Source organism: Lynx canadensis, chromosome C2 (assembly GCF_007474595.2).
Source record: "Lynx canadensis isolate LIC74 chromosome C2, mLynCan4.pri.v2, whole genome shotgun sequence".
Taxonomy (NCBI): domain Eukaryota; kingdom Metazoa; phylum Chordata; class Mammalia; order Carnivora; family Felidae; genus Lynx; species Lynx canadensis.
The window spans coordinates 91,194,616-91,209,127 of record NC_044311.2 but is presented as its reverse complement, the minus strand read 5'-3'; positions in this window follow the sequence as shown (position 1 = coordinate 91,209,127).

The following is a 14,512-nucleotide window of genomic DNA, read 5'->3' as shown; positions in this document are numbered from 1 at the left end:
TATTACAGTGATTAATAAATTTTCTTTAGTGAATGAGGAAAGGGGAATACATTTTGGTATTCATAGGGCCCTACACCTGTAAAGTCTAAATCAGAATCCCAATGCTGGGGGAACCACAGATGCTGTGTCTTGGGACTAGGCTGTCTACTAATACTGTTTTCAGAAGAAACTAAGCACCCCAGAAGAAACTAAGCACTTTCTCATCCTGGCACCATTTACATTGTTCCCTATTTACATACACACAAGAGCAAGGTAGTATTTTTTTTTTTTACAAACAAGTGTAACATAACAAATATTAGAGTGCTCATTACTTTTTAAATCTCTTATTGTGAAAAGAAGCCCTTTAAAAATATACATGAACTTATTGCAGAAAGTAGCTCTCCACTCTGGCAGTAGTATCAGTTTCCTCCTACTCACTCCATGTGGCAAAGTGGCTTCCTTTCCCGTGATCAGATTGTATAGCATTGTTTCCGAGATCACACACTCTGAACTCCTAGGTTTCCAAAATATGGAGAACACAGAGTAAAAAAATCACTAAATTTTCCTAACAGCTGATTAGAAATGGGAGAAATGTAGAAACTATCCAGTAGAGCCCTTCCCTTTGAGGTGGCAAACAAGGGCAGAGAGGAGGGGATTCACCCAACATCAAAGAAAGTCAGCACTAGAACTCAGGTTCCTGACCTTCAGGTCATTGCTTTCCACCTCATGGTGCCCTCTGTGCTTCCTGTTAGCTGGAAGGGCTGGGAAATGGGCATCAACAGATTATAATGTAGCAAGAGCATTGACTTTGGGTCAGATAGACCTGGCACTGCTACAGTTGGCATGCGACCTTGGGGCAAATTACTTGAGCTCTCTGATCCTAGGTTTCCTTATGTGTAAAATAGGGTTAATAACACCTACCTACTTCATGAAATCAAGCACAATCCAAAAGATATGAGGATTATACAGTTGAAAAGAGAGGGAGAAGGGGAGGAGGGGAGGGATCCAGCAAATAAGCAATTATATAGCTTGTTTCAGTAGGGTGGGGTTGGGGAGTGGTGAGTGAGCATTAGTAGTGAGAGGATGGGAACAGGAAGCCATGATGGAGTAATAGTAGTGGGTGTGGATTCTTTCATGTAACACTTAGCCCAGAAGTCCCTCCACACCTTGCTGAAAGCCAGAAATGCTCCTGCAACTCCTCCTACATCAGCTTCACTTGAAGAAGTTCCTCTCTCAGCATCTCAACCCAGGGACCGAGATGATCCATGCAATCACTTTATATGCATGGGACTTTTCCATCCTTACTGCTGAAGCCAAAGTCATCTTTTTAAGATATTTATCTTTGTCAAGATTATTTCCAGACTTAATAATATCTCCTTTCCATCAAGATGGCAGAGAGCTCCGCCCTTACTAAATATAACATAAAATTCTATGCAGTCAGGCTGAGAGAAAAAGGGGTTCTCTCAAGGGCCAGTGGCTCCCAGTCCAGATTTTGGAAGACCTCTTAGAGGGCAATTATGCAGAGAATGGTTTTGTATTTGAATGGTTTTGGATTAGAGGCAAGAAAACCAGTTAGAAAACTGGCACAACTAGCCCCTGCAAGTTTAGCATTTCTGAGTTGCTAAGCTAGAAGAGCCTCCTTACATTTCCAGGCTGGATCCTGGTGCCTGGGCTCATCAGATCAGGGGCAGGTCTAAGTAGACTCCACTACAGAAGCAAATCCAAATGACAGGAAAAGGGGGAAACTTAGGGGAGCTGCTTTAGGAGAGACAGACCACAAGAGTTCTCTGCACTCAATCAGAATGGGATAAAAGAAATCCTAAATGATGTTGGAAAGGTGACATAATTCAGGCAAGGCTAGTAGACTACAAACAATAGTATAAGTCATAGTCTTTGAATAAACCCACAATTATATGGTCAATTAATCTTCAACAAAGAAGGCAAGAATATATAATGAGACAAAGTCTCTTCAAGAATGGTGGTGAAAAACTGAAAAAGTACATGCAAAAGACTGAAACAGGACCACTTTCTTACACCACACAAAAATAAACTAAAAATGGATTAAGTACGAAACCCTAAATATGAAACCCGAAACCATAAAAATTCTAGAAGCGAGCATAAGCAGTAATTTTTCTGACATCAACTGTAGCAACATTTTTCTAGATATGTCTCCTGAAGGAAGGGGAACAAAAGCAAAAATAAACTATTGGGACAGCATCAAAACAAAAAGCTCTGCACAGTGAAGGAAACAATCAACAAGACTAAAGAACCTAATGAATGGGAGAAGATATTTGCAAATGACATATTCGATAAAGGGTTAGTATCCAAAATATGAAACGTATTAAACTCAACACCAAAAAAACAAACAATCCAATTTAAAAATGGGCAGATGATATGAACAGACATTTTTCCAAAGAAGGCATACAGATGGCCAACAGACACATGAAAAGATGCTCATCATCACTTATCATCAGAAAAATGTAAATCAAACTACAAAATGCCAGTCCCAAGATATTACATACCATATGATTCCATTTATATGTCATTCTCTAAATAACAAAATCATAAAGACAAAAAAGCAGATTGGTGGTTGCCATGGTTATGGGTTGTGGAGAAAGAAGGAGGTACACAGCTGCAAAGGGAAAGCACAAAGGAGCCTTGTGGCAATGGAATATTTCCTTATTACATGAATGACAGTTTTTACATAAATTTACACACATGATAAAGTTGCATGTAACTATACACATGCACACAGATGAATGCACATAAAACAATACTGGTGAATCTAAATAACCTCTGTGGATCATACCAATGTCAATTTCCTAGTTTTAACTGTTGTACTGCAGCTATACAAGATGTTACCACTGGGGGAAAGTGGGTAAAGGGTACACAAGACCTCCTTATACAGTTTATTTAAATATATAACTCAACACCCAAAAAACAAATAATCCAGTTAAAAAATGAGCAGAAGATATGAACAGACATTTCTCCAAAGACCTACAAATGGCCAATGGACACATGAAAAGATCTCAACGTGGCTAATCATCAGGGAAATGCAAATCAAAACCACAATGAGATACCACCTCACACCTGTCAATGGTTAAAATAAAAAACACAAAAAACAAGTGTTGGTGAGGATAAAGTGAGGCCAATTGAGGATGCAGAGAAAGAGGAACCCTCACACACTGTTAGTGGGAATGCAAACTGGTACAGCCACTATGGAAAATGCTATGCAAATTCCACAAAAAAGTAAAAATAGAACTAACATATGATCCAGTAATTCCAATACTGGGTATTTACCCAAAGAAAATGAAAACTCTAATTTGAAAAGATGTATTCACACCTGTATTTATTGCAGTATTATTTACAATTTACAATAGCCAAATTATAGAAGCAGCCCAGGTATCCATCAAAAGATGAATGGATATATATAACGTTATATTTATATATACACACACACATATAACATATATATAATGTATATACATAACATATTATGTTATATATAATGAAATATTATTCAGCCATAAAAAAGAATGAAATCTTGTCATTTGCAACAACATGGGTGGAGCTAGAGAATATAATGCTAAGTGAAATAGCCCAGAGAAAGACAAATACCACACGATTTCACTCACATGTGGAATTTAAGAAACAAATGAACAAAGGAAAAAAGACAAACCAAAAAACAGACTCTTAACTATAGAGAACAGATGGTTACCAGAAGGGAGATTGAGGACGGGTGAAATAGGTCAAGGAGATTAAGAGTACACATCATGGGGCACCTGGGTGGCTTAGTCGGTTACGCGTCCAACTTTGTTTGGCTCTGGTCATAATCTCACAGTTTGTGAGTTTGAGCCCCGCGTCGGGCTCTGTGCTGACAGCTCAGAGCCTGGAGCCTGCTTCGGATTCTGTGTCTCCCTCTCTCTCTGCCCCTCCCCCCGCTCGTGCTCTTTCTCTCTCTCTCTCTCTCAAAATAAACATTAAAAAAAATTTTTTTAGGGGCGCCTGGGTGGCTCAGTCGGTTAAGCGTCCGACTTCGGCTCAGGTCATGATCTCACGGTCAGTGAGTTCGAGCCCCGCGTCGGGCACTGTGCTGACAGCTCAGAGGCTGGAGCCTGGTTCAGATTCTGTGTCTCCCTCTCTCTCTGACCCTCCCCCCGTTCATGCTCTGTCTCTCTCTGTCACAAAAAATAAATAAACATTAAAAAATTTTTTTAAGTTTTTTTTTTTTAAAAAGAGTACACTTATCGTGATGAGCACTGAGTAATATATGGAAGTGTTGAATTACTCTATATACACCTGAAATTAATACAACACTGTTAACTACAGTAGAATTAAAATTTTTTAAAGAAAAAAAACCCTAAATTCTTTAAACAAATGGAAGCATTAAATATTCAGTAATAAAATTTTTTGCTTTACAAGAATAATTAAAAATAAATAAATAAATCACAGTCTTTGATACAGTCACCAAGATGAAAAGATCCTTTTCAATACAACAGATCCAATATGGGAGTAGGAGAAAGGTAATTTGACAAATGAAAGACAAGAGATACAAAGTAGGAAGCAAAGACTTTTTGCTTCCCAGATTGCTAACTACCAAATACACAAAACTCTTTCAGTTCATATTTGCAACCCAGAGGATATACCTGAAGCTTCTTACTAGGGTGCGCCAGGGTATGGTTGCCATGCTGACTGGTAACACAAACTAGTTACATGCTGTTTCCACCAGCCCACCTGCAACTTTTTAACTGCACACATCAAGTATTTGCCCTCAGGCTTCACACCTCACAACCTTTGTAGAACAGTTGAGCTGTATCCATTTGATGGGAAAACATCAAGTCTATTTCATTAAAAAAAAAAAAAAAAAAGCCAACCCAAACAATCAAAACATAGTGGGTTTTTTACCGACTTTTTTCCCCTCTAGTTTTCAGTTTATTTGTTGAACTCTCTTAGAGTCATATCTCAGAGTTTGAGACTCTCATTATCAATTTAGAAAGAAAAAAAGGAATGCCTTTTCTTAATGTGAAAAATATATTCCTATGTCCAAACCAGGTATGCATGTTTTTTTTATCTTTACTTTTGGTTTCTTGTTGTTATTGTTGTTCGCTTGCTTGAACAAAGACTGAGTCATAAGTTCCACTATTACAATAAAATTATATTTCTGTTAATTTCTCCTTGAATCTCTAATAGTCCAGGTATGCATATTAACATATGTGAATGCCCTCAGGGTTTAAACAGTCTTGACTGGAAAAAAAATATATTGTAGTAAGACTTAAAGAAACAAGGTGACAGGTCAATGAAAATTTTAAGAGTTTTGATTCTAATTGCTTATATTCAGAACTTGTTAGAAATAGTTTATTTGAAGCAGGAAATATAGGTAAGTTATAAAGAAAACCTTACCTCAGGGTCTTAAGTATTGGTTTGGTCAAATCTTCCCAAACCTATGTGAGGAAGTGATGCTGTATCATTGCCATCATCTTCATTGTCATCATCACCATCATCATCATCGTCGCTATTTATTGAGCACACTATACGTCAGGCACTATGTTAAACAGCTTATGTATATTACCTTGGGAAGAAGGAATAAAGGCTGCATCACACTGCAGAAGTTTAAGAACTCATTTGAGAAGGGAGAATCAAAAGAAAAGCATAATAAAATAAGATAGTATCAGAATTTAGAGAAGCGGGGGGCAAAGTATGAAAGCAGTAGTGAACAAGTATTTTATGGTATTGGGGCAGGATGGGGAGGTGCAGTCCTATCCTAAGAGTTGCGTATAAGTGATCATGAGGTCAGAACTGGCAAAGAAAACTGGTAATACTGGGAAATAATTCATCCTAAAGAAAGAAGTCAGTAATGAGTATTCAGGAATTATGGAACTATTGCCAAAGGGTAAGTAGATTTTAGTAAGCCACAGCATCTCTCCCCCAGCTTATTGTTTGATTCATGTTTAACCTGAACATGGAGACAGTCCTAAGAAAGCAGATCCAAGAGATAGATCATGGTGATGTCATGCAGGCCCTGTTTTTAGCCACACATTCAGTTATGTGAGCCTATAGTTTTTTTTTTCTCTCTTTCTCCCTCTCCATTTCTCCTCTCACCCTTTTTTATTCCTCAAGTTGGTTTTATTCCTTAAGTCATACTTTCTATTCCATACAACAAAAATATTCCTAATTGATGCATCACAGAATGGAAAATCTTGGTCCAGCTCAGTCCAAAGGTGCAATCAATATTTTCAAGCTTCTATTCCCCTGCTTCATTTTGACTTGGACTTTCTTTGCTTATTGACCCCCTCTCCTATTACAGGCAGGTTCTCTCAATGAAGCTGAGAAAGATGGTCACAAGAAGTTCTGGCTTATGTTGTCTGGAGAATCTTTTTTGTTAGGTCCAGCAGATATATCCTTGAGAGGATGCTGATTAGGTTTGTTTGGGTCACAAGTTCATCCCTGAAGCAATCACCATGGCCAGGAATTTCTGACCTTATTAAATAGGTCCAAGTATTGCGCTCCATTTCTCCCTCTCCCAAATCCCAGGGGAATAGAGTCAACTCAAACTCAAATACAACAAAATGTTTTATAGGGAAAGTGGTGTAATGGATGTTAGTGACCCATCCAGGACGAATGCATCCATCCCCTTGGATGCTGTGAATGTTTGTTCTAAACAACCTATAGCTGCATTCTCTAAGACTTGCCCTTGGCCAAACGGGAAGCTCTTCCCCTAATTCTCTCTTTAAAATTTGATTTTGTTCATTATGATTTTTATTAATTATGATTTAATTAGCTTAAATTAATTTAACCAATGTTTGTTAATTATTTATCAATAATTATTGATTTATTTAAAATATTGCATTAAAATAGTGTTCATCTTGATTACTGAGGTTTTTTTCCCACCCTCCAATTTTACCCTGCTCCCCTCACCCTAGTCCTAGCCCTGGCTAAGGAGCTATACACCAGCCCTCCGCCATCCCCTCTGGGGACAGACCTCAGTCAATGATTAATGGATGTAGGGGTACAAAAGGTCAGCCCCGTTGCCTCAAGACAGGGCTAACTCTGCAGTAGGAGCTTCTCATGGGATCAGATCCTACAGCTAGCCTCCAGGTAGGATCACATTCTTGCTGGTTTTTATTCCTGCCCCTTTTTGCCTTCCTCAGTCTCTTTTTCTGAGAGCATTCCCAGCAAGTTACTTGGATAGGATTCCCTAGCTTCAAAGAACCCTACCTAAAACAGTTGATACCAGGAAGGGTTCTAGAAAGTAGACACTAAAGGTGAGTTACTGTAGTTCGATTACTCACCAGCTGGATAACAAGGAGACCTAGGTTTCAATACTGTCTGGATGCTGTGGTAGTGGATTATTAAAACTTACCTGTAGTAAGCTATAATGGGATCCAGACACAAGAAGAGGCACTAACTGGTACAATGTCCTAGCATTTAAGTCACCTAGAATTTTTTTTTTTAATTTTTTTTTCAACGTTTATTTATTTTTGGGACAGAGAGACAGAGCATGAACGGGGGAGGGGCAGAGAGAGAGGGAGACACAGAATCGGAAACAGGCTCCAGGCTCTGAGCCATCAGCCCAGAGCCTGACGCGGGGCTCGAACTCACGGACCGCGAGATCGTGACCTGACTGAAGTCGGACGCTTAACCGACTGCGCCACCCAGGCGCCCCATAGAATTTTTTTTAAAAGTTCCTAAGCCCAGAGTACGGATAAGATAATTACATCACAATTTCCGGGGGGAAGAATAAAGGCACCAGTATTTTTAGAAGCTCCCAGGTGATTTCAGTGTGCTGACAAGTTTAGGAACCACTACCACAGGCAGTTGAGGGACAGGGGAGCAACAGTGACTGTAAGAAAGTTACAAGAAAAGATACAGGAAAGTTACAAGAAAGCTCTTGGTAATGCTACTGATTCCTTGCAGAGAGAAAAATCAAAGGCTCAGGTTTATCAATGAAAAATTTTGAACAGTGAAAGTCAGAGGATCTCCTTGACAACATTTAAAGAAACACTCAAAAAAAGGGGGGGGGGCACCTGTGTGGCTCAGTTGGTTAAGTGTCTGACTTCCACTCAGGTCATGATCTCCTGGTTCATGAGTTGGAGCCTGCGTGGGGCTCCGTGCTGACAGTTCAGAACCTGGAGCCTGCTTTAGATTCTGTGTCCCCCTCTCTCTGCCCCTCCCCCACTTGTGCTCTGTCTCTCTCTGTCTCAAAAATAAACATTAAATAAAATTTTTTAAATGAACACTCATTTCCTGCAGCTGGAGGGGAGGCATGGCTGAGGATTGATCAAGAACTTTGAATTGCCTGGACCCTCTAGGCTTACAGAAGTGAACAACTCCCCCTTGTTGAAATATACAGCCCACCTGCTGCTTAAAGGCTACAAAGATATCTCAATGAGGCAGTGCTGGCAACCCTATTTTTAAAGTCATCCTTGCCCTCTTCATTTTATGCCCTCATCTCCATCTGGCCACTGGACACATCATTAATATCAAGTCTAAGCAAACCTGACTGGGAAGTCTGAGGCTTACTAAAGGAACAGAAAGAAAAAATACCAAAAAAGCTGAAGGACCTGGCTGACAGGTACTGGGGGAAAGTATAATGGGGGAAGAATGAAATATAATGGGGGAAGAATAAAGTATAATGGGGGAAGAATGAAACCCTAGATAAAGGATTTAGCATCTGGCTGTAAAAGGGCCCTGGGTGACAGTCCTAATATATTACGGAAATGAGACTTAAAGATTGGAAAAAAACATGGTGCATAGTAAATGAAGTAGAGGTGTCAGAACTGTGACGGCGAACTGTGGAGGAAAGGCTCAGAAGGCTTAGAATGCTAGAATGAGCCTACAATATAAACCTGGAAACCCTATCACTGTGTTTCTCAGGACGACCTGGAAGATGCTTGATTAACCAAGGCAGTAACAAATATGCTTATGGGACATAAGCATGGTTGAAAATCTAGTAATATTTGTTCTCTGTAGATGAGGCCTGATAGTAGCAGATGCTGTTGCAGAGTGGGCTTTACAGTATTGAGAAGACATGACCCTGGGATGATAGAGAGCAGGGGCAGCACTTAAACATCCGAGGTAATGGGCATAATGAATGTGACGGGCAACAAGTTGGGAACAGTAGCCAGGGAGCCTCAGCGATCCTTAGAGATGGCTCGTAGAAATGGTACCCCGAGGGGCAAGAAAACAGGCCGTCCTCAGAGATGCTGTTTAATATATATAACCAAAAAGGATCAAGAACAGATGAGAAGAAAACTGAGGTCCATCTCCCCACGCCTGGAGGTAATTATTATCTTGTCTTTGTGATAAACATTTTCTCGTTTGATTTATTATTTTGTAGCCTATGTATGATCACTAAACAATATAATTTAGTTTACCCCAGTTTCCAACTTTTATATAAATAAAATTGTACCATGTGGTTTTTTGTGCATGACTAATTTCTTTCACTCTACATTATGTTTGTGAGATGTATATGTATTATGTGTGTGCTCCATGTTATTTCATTGTATGAACAACCTCTACAAGTTCTGCTTCATGGAACATGCAACCACGGCAGTCATACAGGGTCCCACACTCAAAAGGACCTGTTCTTGGTTTAATCATTTTATCTTTGAATTTTAGTTTTGAAAGGGAAGTCTGATGGAACAATGCAGCATGTGCTGCAGACTTGGAACCTTGGCTCAAGAATGATCCTACCTCCTGCCATCTCCCTGGATTAGGTTTTCAGCCAACTACTCCCAACCACAGTCATCCCAGGCCTACTGGTCCCAATCCCATACAGCAATGGCTAACGCCCTATTGGAGGTCTGGGTGAGGGCACACAGAGGGTCAAGATTGGTTCCTACAGTATCTAGGGTGGAGTATGGTGGCAATTGTCTCTGTCCTAGGCCAGGTATGCCATGGTGAATTCAGAGGTGACTTGGCAGGGACAAACCTCTCATCCACCCATGTCCAGGAACTTAGCACTTCTAGGCATGAGGTTGCAATACTATGTGGACTGGAAAGGGTAGATGACTGCCTCAACTTTGGGGACCAGGTCTGGAAGCTGCTGAGAATCCAGCAGTTGGTGGGTTTTATGCCTGCACTAACTAGTATGGAGTCATGAGGTGGGGCCCCAAGTGTCTGGGAGTATCTGCACTTGCCCTATGAGTGTCCCTGAATCCAAGAGAGCATGACATTAAACAGCACATCACAAACACTACGACACGTCAAAAGAAACCATAGAATAAAGGAAAATGCTTTCTTTTTGCTGTTTTGAAGGTGCCCACATTTTCATTTTGCACTGGGCCTGGCATATTATAAGGCCAGCCCTGATGCTATAGTTCGTTTGTCCATTACTGTTTAGATCAATTTGTAAAACCTAAAAATTGTACCCATATAAATGTATAATTAGATGAGTTTTGACATATTTATACACCCATTAAGCTGCTGCTAAAAACAAGATTTAGAACATTTACGAAAAGATTCTCATGTCCTTTGCAGTCCATTCCTCCCTCCATCCTGGTCCCCAGACAACCACTGATCTTTTTGTCATTATAGATTGTTTTTATAGATGATAGATTGACTTTTGAAAATTTTACATAAGCGTAATTCTTTTGTTTAGTTTAAAAAAATTTAGGGGTGCCTGTGTGGCTCGTCAGTTCAGTGCCTGACTCTTATTTTTGATTCAGGTCATGATCTCTCAGTTCATGAGTTTGAGCCCCACATTGGCTCTGCACTGACAGTGCAGAGCGTGTGGAGCCTGCTTGGGATTCTCTCTCTCTCTCTCTCTCTCTCTCTCTCTCTCTCTCTCTCTCTCTGTCTCTTTTTTAAATATGAAATTTATTGTCAAATTGGTTTCCATACAACACCCAGTGCTCATCCCAACAGGTGCCCTCCTCAATGCCCATCACCCACTTTTCCCTCCTTCCCACCCCCCATCAACCCTCAGTTTATTCTCAGTTTTTTTAAGAGTCTCTTATGATTTGGCTCCCTCAAAATAAATAAATGAACTTAAAAATTTTTTATTGAAATATAGTTGACACACAATGTTATATTAGTTTCAGGTGTACATCATAGCGATTTGACAACTAGTATGTATTATTCTTTCATGACTGGCTTCTTTCCCTATGCATGATTTTGAGAATCCATTGAATCTTGATGGACAGTTGAATTTTTCCTAAGTACAGCCTTATGGACAATACCACTGTTGACATTCTCACGCACATGTGCTGGTATACATGTGAACAAGTGTCTCCAGGGTTCATACATAAGGTCATGAGACATGTTTAGCTTCTGCTTTATTAGAAAAAAGCCAAAATCTTTTCCAAAGTTGCTCCAATTTAAATTTCCATCAACATGTATGACAGTTTTCCTTACTTTATATCCTTGTCAAATCTTGGTATTGTCAGTCTTTTTAATTTTTGCCAATCTAATGGGTGTGTGGTGACATTTCACTTGTGGTTGATTGGTTTTAATTTGCATTTTCCTGATTACATGTTTTCATATGCTTATTGGCTAATTAAATTTCCCCTATTATGAAGTACCCATTTATTCAGTTTTTATATTGGATTGTCGACCTTTATCTTTTTGATTCATAGGAGTTCTTTGATTATTAGTGAGGTTTTTCTGTCAGTTTTACATGTTATAAATATCCTCTCCTACTCCATAAGCTTGTCTTTTCATTCTTTTTATTGTATCTTCTGTTTAACAGAAGTTCTTCATTTTAATATAGTCAAAAGCATCAATCTTTTCCCTTTTGATCAGTGTTTTTGTACCTTGTTTGAGAAATCAGTCCCTACATGCAAAGTTATGAAGATATTCTTCTCCTGTGTTATCCCCTAAAATGTTTTTGTTTTTTTCCTTTCACATTTAAGTACAATCTACAATTTATTTTTGTGTATGGTATGAAGTGTCCCAAATAGTGGTTTTTTTTTTTTTCAATTTGGATACCCAATATTTCCAGCACCATTTACTAAAAAAAAAAACCACCCACCCTTTCTTCACTGCTTTGATATACTACCTCTGTCATAAGTCATTGTCCAGACATGCATGGATCTGTTTGGGGGCTCTGTGTTTTACCCATTTACCTGTTTTTCATCCTTACACAAATACTACCATGCTGTCTGGTTAGGGCTTACCAAGAAGTCTTAAAATAAAGTCTGGTAAGCAAGTCCTTCCACTTCCTGTCTTGACTGTCCTTAGCCCTTAGCACTTTCATATATATTTTAGAATTTGCTTACCAAATTCCACAAATGGATCTTTTTGAATTTTGACTGTTACTACATTAAATCTATGAATCAATTTGTAAAGAATGGGCATCTTCTTGGTGCAGCCACTCTGGAAAACAGTATGGAAGTTCCTCAAAAAATTAAAAATAGAACTACCCTATGACCCAGCAGTTGCACTAGTAGGTATTTATCCAAGGGATACAGGTGTGCTGTTTTGAAGGGGCACGTGCACCCCAATGTTTACAGCAGCTCTATCAACAATAGCCAAAGTACGGAAAGAGCCCAAATGTCCATTGGTGGATGAATGGATATATATATACATACACAAGGGAGTATTACTCAGCAATCAAAAAGAATGAAATCTTGCCATTTGTAACTATGTGGATGGAACTAGAGGGTATTATGCTAAGTGAAATTAGAGAAAGACAAATATGTGACTTCACTCATATGAGGACTTTAAGATACAAAACATGAACATAAGAGAAGGGAAGCAAAAATAATATAAAAACAGGGAGGGGGACAAAACAGACAAATATGGAGAACAAACAGAGGGTTACTGGAGGGGTTGTGGGAGGGGGAAAGGGCTAAATAGGTAAGGGGCATTAAGGAATCTACTCCTGAAATCATTGTTGCTAACATATATGTTAACATATATGCTAACTAACTTGAATGTAAATTTTAAAAAAATTAATTTAAAAAAAAAGAATGGGTATCTTCACTAAATCATGTTTTCCATCCTATGAATATTGTAACACTCTCCAATCATTTATGTCTTCTTTGCTGTCTTTCAATAAAATGCTAACATTTTCTCCATGGTGGCCATCCTTACTTGACCATCTTTTGATAGGCATGATCCTTGGCACTTGATATGATATTTGCAGTCTTACTTCATCTAATTAACTGTTGCTATTATCTAGAACTACAATTTATTTTTGTACATTAATTTTGTATGCAGTAAACTTCCTAAATGCTATTGTTAATTCTACTAATTTATCAGTAGATTCTTTCAGGTTTTCTACTTACACAGTCGTGTCATCTGAGACTAGTGATAGTTTTATTTCTTCCTTTCTGATATTTATATCATCTATTACTTTCCTTGTCTTACTGTACTTCCTAGGATTTTCAGTACAAAACTGATTAGAAGTGATAGCAGGTAGGGACACCTGGGTGGCTCACTCTGTTAAGCATCCAACTTCGGCTCAGGTCCGTGGGTTTGAGCCCCGTGGGTTTGAGCCCCGTGTTGGGCTCTGTGCTGACAGCTCAGAGCCTGGAGCCTGCTTCTGATTCTGTATCTCCCTCTCTCTACCCCTCCGTTGCTCACGCTCTTTTCTCTCCATCTCTCAAAAATAAAGAAATGTTAAAAAATTTTTTTAATTAAAAAAAAAGTGATAGCAGGTATTGTTTTATTCTTGATCTCAAAAGAGATCCTTTCCAATGTTTCACAATTAAGAATGTTTGCAGTGGTTTTTGTACATATTCATTATCAGATTAAATATTGTTTTATTCCTACTTTAAGAGATTTTTTATACTATTATAAATGGAGTTTTAATGTTACCAAATGGTTTTCTGTATCTTTTGGGACAATAATACAATTTTTCTACATTATCCCATTAATGTGGCAAATTATATTAATTGTATTTCTAACGTAATTCAACTTTGTATTTCTGTGATAAATACAATTTGGTCTTGAACCTTTTTATATGTGACTAGATTTGGCTTGCCACATTTGGCTTCAGATTTTTGTACCCATTTTCATGTGTGAAATGTCTGGTAATTTCTTGTCCAATTTTCTTGTCCTAGTCCAGTGTTGGTATCAAAAGTATGTTAGTTTCTGATAATGAGTTGGAGAAATGTTACTCCTTTTCTATTTTCTAAAAGAGTTTGTCTCATTCTGGAATTATTTCAATATCAAATGTTTGACAGACCTTGCTGGTAAATCCATCTGTGCCAAGAGTTTTCTTACAAGGATATTCTGACTACTGATTCAATTTCTTTAGTAGTATAGCACTATTCAAGTTTACTTTCTCTCTTTGAATCAGTTTTGTTATATTTTTCTGGGAAATTACCCAATCTAACTTTTCAAATTTATTGACTTATAATTGTTTATGAAATCTTCTTGTATATTAATGTATGCAAGATCTGTAGCGATGGCTCCTTTGTCATTCCTAACATTAGTTATTTGTACCTTTATTTTCCTGTGCTCTCCCCCCATACCAACCTCCCTCCCACACATGCACTCAATCTCACCAGAGGTTTGTCAATTTTATTAGTCTCTCCAACAAACCACCTTTTGGTTTTATTGATCCTCTCTCTTATATACTATTTCC